Source organism: Poecilia mexicana, unplaced genomic scaffold (assembly GCF_051168715.1).
Source record: "Poecilia mexicana isolate PSO_F unplaced genomic scaffold, ASM5116871v1 scaffold_9, whole genome shotgun sequence".
In the NCBI taxonomy this organism is placed as follows: domain Eukaryota; kingdom Metazoa; phylum Chordata; class Actinopteri; order Cyprinodontiformes; family Poeciliidae; genus Poecilia; species Poecilia mexicana.
The window spans coordinates 18,099,313-18,112,392 of NW_028263378.1; the positions used below are offsets into that span (position 1 = coordinate 18,099,313).

Genomic DNA, 13,080 nt, shown 5'->3' on the forward strand with positions numbered 1-13,080 from the left:
GATTTTTGGCAGATTTCATTTGATAGACCAAAACAACATCATTAATTGTGAAAAGGAAACAACGTTACACGCGGTTTCCTTTCTTTCCCCCCCCTTTTTTTTCAAATAAAAATCTGAAAAAATGTCCATGTATTTATGTTCAGCCCCCATTTGTAAACACTTTTTGTTGTTGTTGATATCAGATTTACATTCACAAATCGTTTGGGGTGTCTCAGCAAGCTAAAAGCTACAGAGTCAACTCAGCACCCATTGCTAAATAAAATCCAGTCCAACCAATTGACTTCTCTACCTGACCTGAAAAGCCCTCTTTGAGATTTACCATAAGCCATACAGAATATACAGCAAACATGTGGAAGAATGGGCTGTGGTCTCTCAAGACTCATTAAGACATTACCAGACATGACTGATAATGTCTTCTGTATTGATTTGCATGTAAGGTGCTACGTGTGGTAACATACTAACACTGCATATCAGCTTGAACACACCATCTCCATGGTGATGGCATCATCATAAGACCTGGGCAGAAGTTCACCTTCCAGCAGGACAGCCACAATTAACATGTGATCAGAAATACTAAAACCAAAGTGTTAAAATTGGTCTGCTCTAAGATATACCTAAACTCAAGTGAAAATCTGGTGCTTGAAAATTAATCTTCACAGCGTGCAGTGTTAGCTTGTTACCACAAAAACATCCAATCAGCCTAAGTTAAAGATAAGTTTGCAAATAGTGGGCAAGAAATCAGTCCCTATGTTTTCAAATAGAGGCACGCCTTCAAACATGCAGCTGTGAATCACTTTAAATCACAAGACGGTTTTAGTCTGGGTAAAAAGTGTATGCTTGCATAAAGTCTTTGACTATATTTTGTAAAATGCAGAATCACATAATCATATGCTAAATAAACTGGACTTTGCAGTTTGAATGACTAGAAAAGGTTATAGATTTCAACTGAGAGAAAAAAAATAATAGGTAAACTGTACATAGTCCATTACTGTTATAGTTATATAAAATTTTATATACCTTTTGTCTTGGGTTTGAAAATGAAGTGCTTAACAGTATTACAACACATAGGATGTGTCTTAATGGCCTGGCACTCCTGAGCTCTGACAGACTCTGGGGAGAGGAGACATATGGTCTCTCTCAGCTGTGGCAGTGCAGGGAGAGGAGCAGTTGGACTCCAGCCTCCTCGCCACCTGGTTGATGGTACTTTGCTGTCTGAGGATGTCCTGTCAGCACCGGTGGAAGACAGCAAACTGACGGTAAAGAATAAGCAGAAACTCGACTGATTCTGCCGACGTTTGGCCTAAGTCTAATGCTCTGTTTAATAACCAGCATTGATTTTTTTTTTTTTTGTAAGCAGCACCAGAAACGCACACATACACACACATTTTACTCTGTACACATGTTGACAGCTGAAGCAGGCTTTAAACTGAAGGCGTAACTGTGAGGATAATCCAAGCTGCTCGGCGGGGAGTGCAGGTTTCCTGTTGAATGACAGGAAGCTGTAACCTCCAGGGATTACTTATTTCCATTTTATAGCAGACAATTCACACATGTGTACATTTGGTAAAATTATCATTTTTGGAAATTCTTTACACCTTCATGCAACATGTCTGAGCTTTCTTTCGTATTTTCTTTTTATATTACATAACAATGGTAATTGTCTGTATTTATGTTCCTTTGGTTTAATATGGTGAAAAGTGTTTTCCCTTTCCAAATTCTTTTCTATTTTTGCTTATTTTGTTGTTGTCATAATTAAATGTGCAGATCAAATAAAGATAACCAGAGTAAATGCAAAACACAGTTTTCAACTGATAATTTAATTTATTAAGGGGAATATGCTATCCAAACCAACTTGGCCCTATGTGAATAAGTAATTAACCACTTAAACCAGAATGTGCCATGTACCCTCGGCAGCATCAAGTGCCATTAAGGGTTTGTGATGACAACTGGTAATATCTTCTGTAGTAATATCTTCTGTATTGCTTCTGATGGGTTTTGGACCACTCTTCTTAGCAGAACTGCTTTCCTTCATCTACATAAGAATGTTTGCAAGCCTGTATATCTGGTTAAGGTCATAGCATCTCAATGGAGTTTCATCCATCCAAAGGAGGACTTGCTGGTTTGCTTCGGATCAACTATCCTGTTGTATAACCCTAGTGAACTTGAGCTCATTAGGATCACTAATTGATGACTGGACATTCCACAAAAGGATTTTCTTATAATAAAATATTGATTCTTGGTAACAATCCGTTTTTCCATCAACTGTGATTAGTCGTCCTGTAACTGAAAAGTGCCACTGGCATGTTTGGCTGCCGGGTTGTGAGTGTCTGAAATATGTTAGTTTTGTTAAAGAAGCAACGGATGTAACATGTTTGTCCTGATCTTTCCTCCTTCTTCTTCTTCTCTTTCATGGGCAGAGGCACATCTGGAGTAAATTACTTCATTAGCATCATAGTTCCTCCAGTCTCGTTGTCCTTTCTGGGCCCAATATCCAAACCTTTACGCATTCATGTGATTTGTTCCTGCTCAGTATCCCCAACCGAAATGTTTCTCTCTTTGCTCCTTGATGTTTTGGTCTTTCCTTGCAACAGTTAGCCAAGAAACCTCTGTAACCAAGGTACCATACTTGCCTATCTGCCCTCCCACAATAAGTCATCTCTGTCCTTAGCCGCCACAGTCTCCACTTCAGGATCTACTGCCACCTGCTGACCTCCGCACTGCAGCCCCCACTAACAAGATGACCTCATTCCCAATGTATTAACCACCTGACCAGTTCTAATCTTCTTCTCTCTTTCTCCAGCGAGTCTGTTAAATGAATCCCTGGCATCTAAGATCCATACATTTATCATCTGTGTTTTTAATAAGCTGTTAAGCTTTTTTCCTGTCTCATCTGTTTCCTGCACATTAGTCACGCTACACAATTCACAATTCTCACACCTTCCAAAAAGTTTCACTTTTTTTTTTTTTTTGCCAGTCCGCAGATGATTTTCCAAAAGTCTTGGAAATCAGCAAGATGTTTTTTATTTTATTTTATTTTTTTTTGTGAGGGACAGGGGAGACGGGGCGGTAGCAGTCTGAGGCCTTTGTGTTCGTTTTGGTCAGCAGTGATTTTTTGCCTTTGAATTCCTCTATGGATGCCATTTTTTTCCCCCAGTTTCTGTTATTGTTGCATGATGAACATTAACATAAACAAATGTCGCCTATAGTGCTTTAGATGTTGTCCTGAGTTCTTTTTGGCCACTCCTGGGAAGATTCTCCACTATTCAGTATCTTCTTCATTGGTGGATCAAATCTCTCAGTGTAGCTTTCTGGAGTTTCAAAGTCTCAGAAATGTCTTTGTTGCCATGTCCAGACTGGTAGACATTAATGGCTTTGTTTCTTATCTGCTCTTAAATTTTTGGATTCTTTCTCCATTTATTTATTTATTTATTTATTTATTTATTTATTTATTTATTTATTTATTTATTTATTTATTTATTCTTAAATCTATTGGCCTCAGACATATTCTGTTTAGGAGATTTCTTGATTATGCAATTCTCTCTGTAATCAAACCTTGATGTCATTAGAGGAACCTAAATGTGATAGATTTTGTTTATATTTTGTTTATATTGTATTTTATTTATATCAGTATTTTTGAGATCATGAGGGGGATATTAAACAAGTGTACAATTCATGTATCCACCATTAAAACAAATGAATCTGTATACAATTAATTTACATTAATAATATTAATGTAAATTAATTCCCCTTTACATTATAAAAGGCATGTGCAATTCATGTTTCCATTATTAAAACAAAGGAATCAGTATTTCTTATTGATTTCTTCTCAAGCTATTATCAATCATATCAGTATTACCAAGTAAAACATCCACTTGTTAAATGCAAAGTAACAGCATCTGAGTTGCATTTACTCACAGACGTCAGAGAATGACTTCAATTCACAGGCGGTAGACAAAACAATAATCTGGTACTTTAGATGACTGTTAGATTAAAACTGGAATTACTGCCTCAAACCCCATTTACCTTCCTACTAGAAAACAAAATGCATCTTGTGTGATTGAACTGATATTCAGCTCATATTCTTGTGTATAGTCTGTTCAATCTGTTCCAGGACAATAATCACAATCCATTTAGCTTTCCTCCCTCTGGTATTTAAGCTCAGCCGTAGCCACTAAAACGAGGCCAAAGAGGACCTTGCAAAAGTAGGTAGTGTTTTGCAGTAATGTAGTGTTTTTACAGTGAATGACAAACGTGTCAGTCTTTCTGATCTTTTCCCAGATTTTGTCATGTTGCACTAATAAACTTGAGTGTTTTATTGGTAATTTTTGCAATAGACCAGTAGAAAGAAAGGAATAATTTTTGAAATGGAATGAAAATTGTTTTTTTTTTACTAAATAAAACTAATAACTGTGCCGTTTATTTGTATTAAAGCCCCTTTCTTGATCGTGCTCAGCTGAGCAATAGACACAACTCACCTTCACAGCAAGACTACACAAGAGATTTGTGTTTCATCAATTTCAAATCAACTCACCTTTCACACTGTTGACACTGCAGATCCCATTGTTATTAATTTTTCTGTAAAGATCAGACTATAATACAATCAGAAATTGTTTGAATGTAGCTAAAGGTGAACACTCATTCATTAAATGAACGTACAAATCCGGTGAAACTTTCCACATGTTGCATGAATAATTCCCACTACTGAAGTGCTCCAATGTCTTTTTAACTGCATTCGCTTAGACTTGCAGTTGTTCATGCATGTGCTGCAGTCCAGAGATCCGTTCAGAATCCCTGCAGCACCAGCTTTATTGAGAACATGAAAGAAACACTGGAGACGCATCTGTTTGCCAGCTAATGTGGACACTGCAGAGCTTCTGCTTTGTTGAGGCCGACTGGTGAGCTCTCCGTGTTTAACGTCGGCTACTGCTCCAGCTGATCCCTTTATCTCGTTTCGTCAATTTCATCCACGTGTAATAAAAGAAATATTCTGCCTTGTTGCGTCTCATCTGTTGTTTGATGCGGTATAAAATGATTCCAGACTACACAGAGCAGAGCTTCACAGCTATGATGAATTTAATGCAAGCATCGTCAAAGGACATTGGTGTCACTGGCAGAAAAAAAAGTGATGGATTAGACCAGGGGTGTCAAAGTCAAATGGACGGAGGGCCAAATAAAAAATGTAGCTACAAGCCGAGGGCCGGACTGATCGAATGTTCATTGAAATTTTTTTAAATGACGCATATAGTCTAGTGAATCTAATTGAACCTACTGAAAACCTAACAAATATATTCCAATATGATCAGATAAATAAAGCAATATTTTCTTATGGCTCTGTCAGTAACCTTTAATTTTCAACAGACACAACTGAAATATTTTTAAAATATAATTGGATTGAAATACAATAAAATAAAGTGCAAAAATCTATTAATCCACATATGTCAGAGTCAAGGCATTTAGATGTGTCGCCGGCGAATTACGGTACTGCAAATTTAGATGTGTCGCCGGCGACACATCTAAATTTGCAGTACCGTAATTCCGCCACACGTAGCGCTAAGTGGAAAAATTCCAACGGTTTCTGAAAGAGGAGACGTTGCACTTTCCAGCAAGTATCGGGTTAATACGGTAACTTCGCAGCTGCAGCTGCAGAGAGTGTAATTAATCCGGGGGGCACTCGTTTAATAGACGGTATATTTCGGCAATAACTTGGTGGATATTGAAAGTTCCGGTTGTTATGGATACATGGGTAAGTACATCATCTCACAGAACATTTAAAGAACTACTTACAGTTCAAATAAGGAAGATATTTTTTTTTCAGACGGGGTGCCGGCTTGCTGCGGTCTGCGGGCCGGTTCTAATAATAAATCAAGATCATCCCAGGGGCCGTAAAAAACCTTCTCGCGGGCCGGATGTGGCCCGCGGGCCTTGACTCTGACATATGTGGATTAGACTGTCCCGAGGGGGAAGTCCTGCTCCATCAACAAGTAATGAAAACTAATATGAAAGCAACAAGCAGCGACAAATAACTCTACAACACGTTCAGGTTCCACTGTCTTTCAGAGAGGGGGTCATTATTGTCTCACATGTGACAAAAACGGGTTGACGATGTTACGACTGATGACAGCCCATTAGTTGTTGTCCTGAAGAGTTATGGCAGTCTGTGAACGTGTCTTACTGAAAATCGATCACAAGGCAGAAGCAGCGCTGCATCCAGTTTGTGGTCAGCTTCACGCATGGAGAACGAGTAACAAAGGAGACAATGAGGACTGGGATTTGCTTCACAGGAAATACAATGAAAAAAAATGTTTTTTTTTTTATAAGAGAAGGTGATTTTCTAAAAGTTAACTTGTAAAGGCATTTTTATTTATTTATTCATTAATTTTTACATTTTGTCGGGGTTTTTTTTTGTCATTTAATACAACAATGTGACATGGAGGAAGGCTATCTGATTAAATGAAACCAAAACTACCCATCAGTGTGAAGATACCATCCAAACCATGAAACATGCTGGTGGCAGCATCATGCAGGGGAAAACAGTTTTCTTCAGCAGGGATGGAGAAAATGATGCAATCCATCTAAACACAGAGAAACCCGGGAAGAAAACCTGTCAGAGTCAGCAAAGCATGGGACGACGGGGTGTAATTCAGTTGGACAGAACAAGTTAGGTAACTGAAGTCAAACACTGAGCGTTAAGCAGAAGAGAAGCGTATAATTGACAAAGCTAGAACAAAGCGTGGATTCCGTATTATTTAAGTTAAACTAAAAACACCCAATATTTTAGGTAAATATTATAAGCAGGAACTCAGGGAAATATGCTGACATCTGAGTTGGAAAATGGAAAATATTTTTTCTACTGTCATTTATTGCTAAGGCAGGAGTAGCTGTTGACAGCGCAAGTGAGCACTCCACAATTCTGGCTATATATGTTTGCATTATTTACCAAAAAGGAAAAAAAAACCTGAATAAACTGTTTTTATTGCACTTTTAGTTAGAAACAATAAATTCAACTGGTGCTAAAACAGCCAGGTTTTGCCAAACAGGCCTCATTATGTTGACTTGACTTGCTTAGCTGCAAAGGCTATCTACTCACTAACGGGGTCAGTGCTCCAAGCTTTATCCAGGCTGCTGCCTTACAGCCTCAGTAGAAGAGTGACAAATGAGCCAAGTCAAACTGGTTGTGCTTACAAACATTTGCACAAATTTACTTGTTGTTTTTATTTTATTTTTTGCAGTTGTTGTGTGCCGGACATGTGACCCCTAAGTTCAGGCATAAGGAACAAAAATTATTTGTAGCAAAAATCCAAATTCCGTTCATTTTGCTTTGAATGTTTGCATGTTCTGCGCTTTACACCAGACCTTTATCATCTATGGTTCATACATGATAGAAGAGTGTTTTCATTGTAATACTGGAAATCCTTTAGCATCTCTTTTGCGTGTGCGCTTGCTTTAGTGGCAAGGATAAGAGAGAGAGCAGTCTCTTTCATGTTCAGTGTTCTGCCTCTTTATGTGCGTGTGTGTGTGTGTGCATGTGTGTGTGTGACAGTCATTCTACTGTCCTGTACATTAAGCTAAGTGCTCCCTACCGCTCCTGCAGAAGTAAATGGAGTCTCATGGCTTGGGGGGGTGGAGTGGGGGGTTGTTTTACAACAGAAACAACCAGAGCAAATAATGGCACAGTCCTAAACACCAAGTCACTACTTCCTGGTTCAAATTCAGGTAAAAAAAAAAAAAAAAGAACAAACTGCACTTTTCTTTCTATCCATGCATTTGCAAGCTTTTGTATTTCCCGTTTACACAGTGTTTCTTTGTTATCCTGTGGTGTTTGAAGCGAAAATGATGCACGAGTAATATCACTCTCCTATCTTTGGTGTGTTTGCACCAGAAATAGCCCGACCAGATACACAATCATTTTTGCAGTGGACAGTGCAGCAGAATCTCTAACTGTGTTGGTGTAGCTTCAAGCCTTTGGTGATGTAAATACTGTAGAGCTGTATGTTCTGGTGCTTGCATCAGTTGGCTATTCCCCTCATTTCCCTCCCTCTCTTCTCTCAGGGAATCAGTCTTTGGTTTCAAAGGCATTAGGATCGGAAGTACCGGGTTTAAAGGGAGTCACTGTTTCACACTTCAGCTAAAGAGTCAGCTCATCTATTGAGAATGCTTTAATGTATGAAATAGTAGTAAAAATAAGATAGACTGTATAATCTCTGTTATGTGATATTCAGTAGTTTTACTCTTCAGCTGAGAATAGTGTATTATGGCATCTTATGGGAACTTTATGAAGTTAGAGAATGCAATGTTTTTTTTTAGTTTTTTTTTTACGTGATCCAATTCCCGGAGCAAAGCCTGGAGCCAAAAACATGTTTTGGCTTAAGTTGAGAGAACAATATATATAAAAGTTAATATTGGCCTTATGAATTGTTAATAGCGATAAAGTAGGCAATCAGTTTCAGTAATGGAAAAGTTGGCGATGTTTCTCAAATGAGTAAAACTTTTCTCAAATTGTTCAACATTTTTTCTTCAGTCCCAGGAGATAGAGAAAATTACACTGTCATTCACATTTCACAGCTAATTTTGTGATTACAGATTTTGGAGGTACGGGAGGGTTGATCTGTGATGCAGATGCTCAGCTGGAGTCTGCAGCTCCAAGGAGGAGCTGTGTGGAAATAGGTGGCGTTTGGTGAGAGCAAATGTTTTATGCACTCTGAGTGGTTGCCAAGGGAGATTAAAGGATTCCTCAAACATCCACGAAAGAATCAAAGCAGCACTGCATATTTTGATGAGGGAATAACTTTATAATGTGATATGTAGCTGAAAAAAACTTTATTATGTACTTTATATTATTGCTCTTATTTCAAATGCTTTATCTGTTCAGTGTTTTTTTTCTAGACACATTTATGATTTTTTTTAGACAACTAGAAAAGCAAAAAAAGAAAAATAAACTAAATATTTTTCTCTACAGAGCAAATCTAGTGAATGTTTATGGTGTTGAGAGTATTGTGTTATTCTTCCCCTCTCCAGATAAGCCACTGCTCTCTGTTCCATTTTATTATTCAGAAGATTATCTACAATTAGGGGAAAGGCTTGAAAGGTGTTTCAAAAACATGCTCCTTTAAGAATGATGCACAGGTTCATATTTAACTGTGCACCTGGATTCTGAGAGAAGTGGTGACAGTAATGAATAATACATAACAGAAGCTTTTAATTGAGACCCAAAACTGAACCACACAGCTGCTAAAATGCTCAGGTGTTGATCTGTTTGCACGGTGGCAGAAATAAATCTACATGCAACAGCTACAGAGATGCTTCTAAGGTGCAACGTGAACTTCCAAATAGTGTCTAGCATGAACAACTAAGGCTGATCCAGAAAAATCACATAAGAGAGGCAAAAAGCAGAAAATATACGCGATGGAAAGAATTGTGCAGACTTTGCAAAAATAACCCTCTATATAGTAAGGTCAGCTTATTTGCTCAAAATATTAATTTAAAAAACTTTGATCTGCAGCTGATAAACAACAGAGCTCAGCTATGTCCTATCAATTCTGAGCAGCTTCTCAGGCTCATTGGAAAAAAAAATAAAACTAAAAATTTCGACATTGCATGCCACTGCCGCTACCATGCTTCACTAGGGATGTCTTTGAGACTTGCAACAAAACGTACATTGCGCCTTTGCTCCTATTAGCCCCAAACATATTGAGCTGGAGTTCAATATGTTAGAGAGCCAGCAGCAGCCAGCAGCAGCAGCAGCTCTTCCCGACTTCCAAAATGACACATTTCCTTCTCTGTTTAGCATTCATGCGTTGCAGCTTTTCACGTCAGTCTCCTAACGAGATTGTTCCATCAGACGGAATTACCCGCATCACTCAATGAAATACAATTATTGATTACACTGCCCCCTCTCTCTGGCTCTCCTGCAACCACACTCTCTCATCTCCCGAAGTGCTGCATGCAGCCAGACAGGACTGCATCGGAGGGGGGAGAGAGACAAAAAAAAAAAGAAAAAAAAAAAGAAAGAAAACCCTGTCGTGCGCTGGCAGTTTCCTCCGATCCTGCTCCTCATCGGGGGAGGGGGGCAAAAACAAAAATCCCAGAAAGAGCTTCACTATTTACCATGACGGGATAACGGAGTTTGCTGCAATGGGTTACTTTCAGCTCAGTCCACTCTTCACGCCATAAAGACGGTAAGAAAAATACTTTTTGTTTTAAAGCTGCTGAACGTGATGACTAAAGAAGAGCATGAGTTGGTGGTTTTCCTTGCGACCCTGTTTGCACTTTTCCAGCTTCATTTCCAAACATAGCGGATGTTGGGATAAGTTTTTTTTTTTTCATCGTAATTTATTAGAAGTTGGTTTGTTTCCTGTCGTTAATCTCCGGTCAAGCGAAGACTTCTGCAAAGAAATAATAATAATAATTAAAAGAAAACTGACAAAATGATCAAGTATATAAAATATGCGTTGTAGAATCCAGTATATTTTTGTATAGGCTATGCCTAGTTGCAAACACCTTTTTTTAACCTTATCTCGCTCTAAATGTCCAGGTTATGTAGTTTGTGATATCAGACACCGCTGTACTGTAAGTCTTATTCGTGGAGCGGAGCTGGCTGCGGATCGTTCATGCTTTTGTGCCGTGAAGCCACCTGCCCTGAGGCGGTTAAAGCACTCTGCACTGCCGCCAAAAAGAGGAGAGAGGATGTGAGAGGAGGCAACTGAGTCATCCCTGAGCTGCACCTCAAGAAGCAGCGAGCGATTGACAGGCGCACAGCCGTTGAACTGGAAATCTGTGGCAAAGTGCTTTGTTTGCATCGCTATGGCTGCCCTGCTGGGTTAACACTGATGAGAGCACTCGAAGAAAAAGAAAAGAAAAGAAAAAAAAAAAACTTTGGGTAAAGTGACTGCAAGCTGCTGAATGCATTATTTATTCCTACTTAAAATTCATTCAAGTTTTTTCTGTAAACAGGAGTTACTCTGTGGTGGTTTCATGATGGACATGATGGACATGGTGTCCACGTCCCTTATGAAGGGCAAAAGGAAGCAAAAAAAAAGAAACGTTTTAGTTAGTTAGTTATTTTTTCCCATCAACTGAGTGGAGGTTGAGTGTTTACCAATGTGTGTTATTCATATTGTAAGCTTGGTAAGAAAGGATGGTCTTACACCTGAGAAGCTGAAGTTAGTATCTGATTCACCCATCCTTCCTTCCGTTTATCCAACTATCCTTCAAGTCACCATTGCAAGCAACTGTGTTGCAATATGTCACGGCACATTAAGAAAAAGTACTATTTTACCTTTTAATTGTTTTTCTTGAAAACATATCTTAAGAGCTGTAAAACGTTCAGTCTGTTCATGAAAAAAACAAACACTTATTTAAAGATGTTTAATTCAGCCATTTTTCACATTCATTGAGGCATTCATTGTTACAAGGCAATACAAGTGATAAACCATGGATTTATAATCTAACAGCAGTATTTCAAAGTTTATTCTCTGGGCCACAGAGTTCCAGTGTAAGGCCTGTAGAACTGGGGTGATGTGCTCTGTCTTCTTGGGTTTTTGAGAACGTGAGCTGGATCGATTGTCCTTTTAGGCATTGCTACAGTATTCAACTAAAAATCGCATCCAGTGGTAACTAAGACAGAAGTGGACTGTATAATGAATAAGTGCAAACCTGTTAGTGAGGAATGGTGAAGACCAGTGGTGACGTTTTAGTGTTGTTGTAGCATTGCTCGAAGTCAGTTTAATAGTTTTTATTGCTAGCTTGCCAGCGAGCTTAGCTTTTGAGACAGTCATCGTTACTAATAATCTTAATCTTAGCTGCGGTTAAGTTTAAAAAGAAGACTATTTCAACCATTTCTTTTGCCTTAATCACAAACCAGATTTTTTTTTTAATAAAAGATGTGGTTGTTAGGAACGGCTTCCTTGTCATGAGTACACAACAGAGATGTGTTAGGAAGGAGAGGATCTGCATTCATTATACATGTTTGTACAAACAAATTGGCTGCAGCCATGAAACTCTGACCTTAAGCTGTTTTAGCATCGATCTATCTGAGCTTGAAGGTAGTAAATGTGTATTTAGGAAGATGATCTGGATTGATTTTAGGTACGTGCTGTTATCTTGTTGTCTATAAACTTTCAGTTGTGCAGATACTTTCTTTTCACTTCCATTTGATTAATAAGATTAAAATTGTTCCTTGAAAAAAAAAACTTAATATAAAATGTTCAACAATTAGACATTTTTGTAAAGAGATTTTATTTATCAGTTTGGGTTGAAAATTTAAAAATGGATTTGTTTTGAACTTATAAATTATTTTTAAAAAATGTCTTTTAGCTGCTGGACCTATGCAGTTTCTAAACATAGATGTTGAATAAAATGACAAAACACATACAAATTCTACATCAGTTAGTTAAACTCCACCGCTTGTAGTGTATAACACATCCGTGACAGAGAAGCTTACACTTATATTTTCCTTTATGTTTTGTGATTTAAATTCTTATTTTTTTTATATTTTACATTGGATCAGAAGATTCTATCATAGAAATTATTAACCTTCTGCTGAAATGACAGAAAATATAGGTTTAATGTTAACATTTCTCACTTTAGAAAGACAAATGTCAGCCTGTTCTGGGGCTGACATTTGTATGTCATATTTTATACGTAGCTTAAGATCAATTGAGCTTGTGAAGTCGCTCATAATTCGTGGGGTGATACAATTCCTATGAAACACCCAGCGTTAAACGCTTCTTTATTTTCCACAGCCGTCCTCTCTTCTTTCTCTCTAGAGTCGGTAATAGCATCAGCGTTTGATGAAATCTCCTGACCGAAGACGTCATAGGCTGCCTCCGCTTTCCAGATGAGGTCACGGGCTTTCTGTGTCGATGGGATCATGTGCGGTTCTATCCACTTAGGAAACGGACCTGCTTTTTCTGATGCCGATGGAGCAAACCGCCCATCGGACCTCAGCGCATTCGCTCGTCTTTGAAAGCAGCGGGATAGGTCGGATCTTACTGAGGTTGCAGGAATTCCTGTTTTATTGAGGGACATTAAAGTATGCCATCACAGAGAAATAGTTTAAACATGTAAGGAAAGGAAGAACTT

General features: G+C 38.3%; 1 protein-coding gene across 1 annotated transcript in view; it reads left to right on the plus strand.

Annotated features, from left to right (window-relative positions):
• The first annotated feature begins 9,098 nt into the window (after window positions 1-9,098).
• Window positions 9,099-13,080, plus strand: part of sv2ca (synaptic vesicle glycoprotein 2Ca) — a 35,200-nt gene continuing 31,218 nt past the window's right edge. Inside the window, exon 1 of the mRNA XM_014992897.2 lies at window positions 9,099-10,175. The gene's annotated coding sequence lies outside the window, so the exon portion shown is untranslated. The remainder of the gene's footprint in view (window positions 10,176-13,080) is intronic.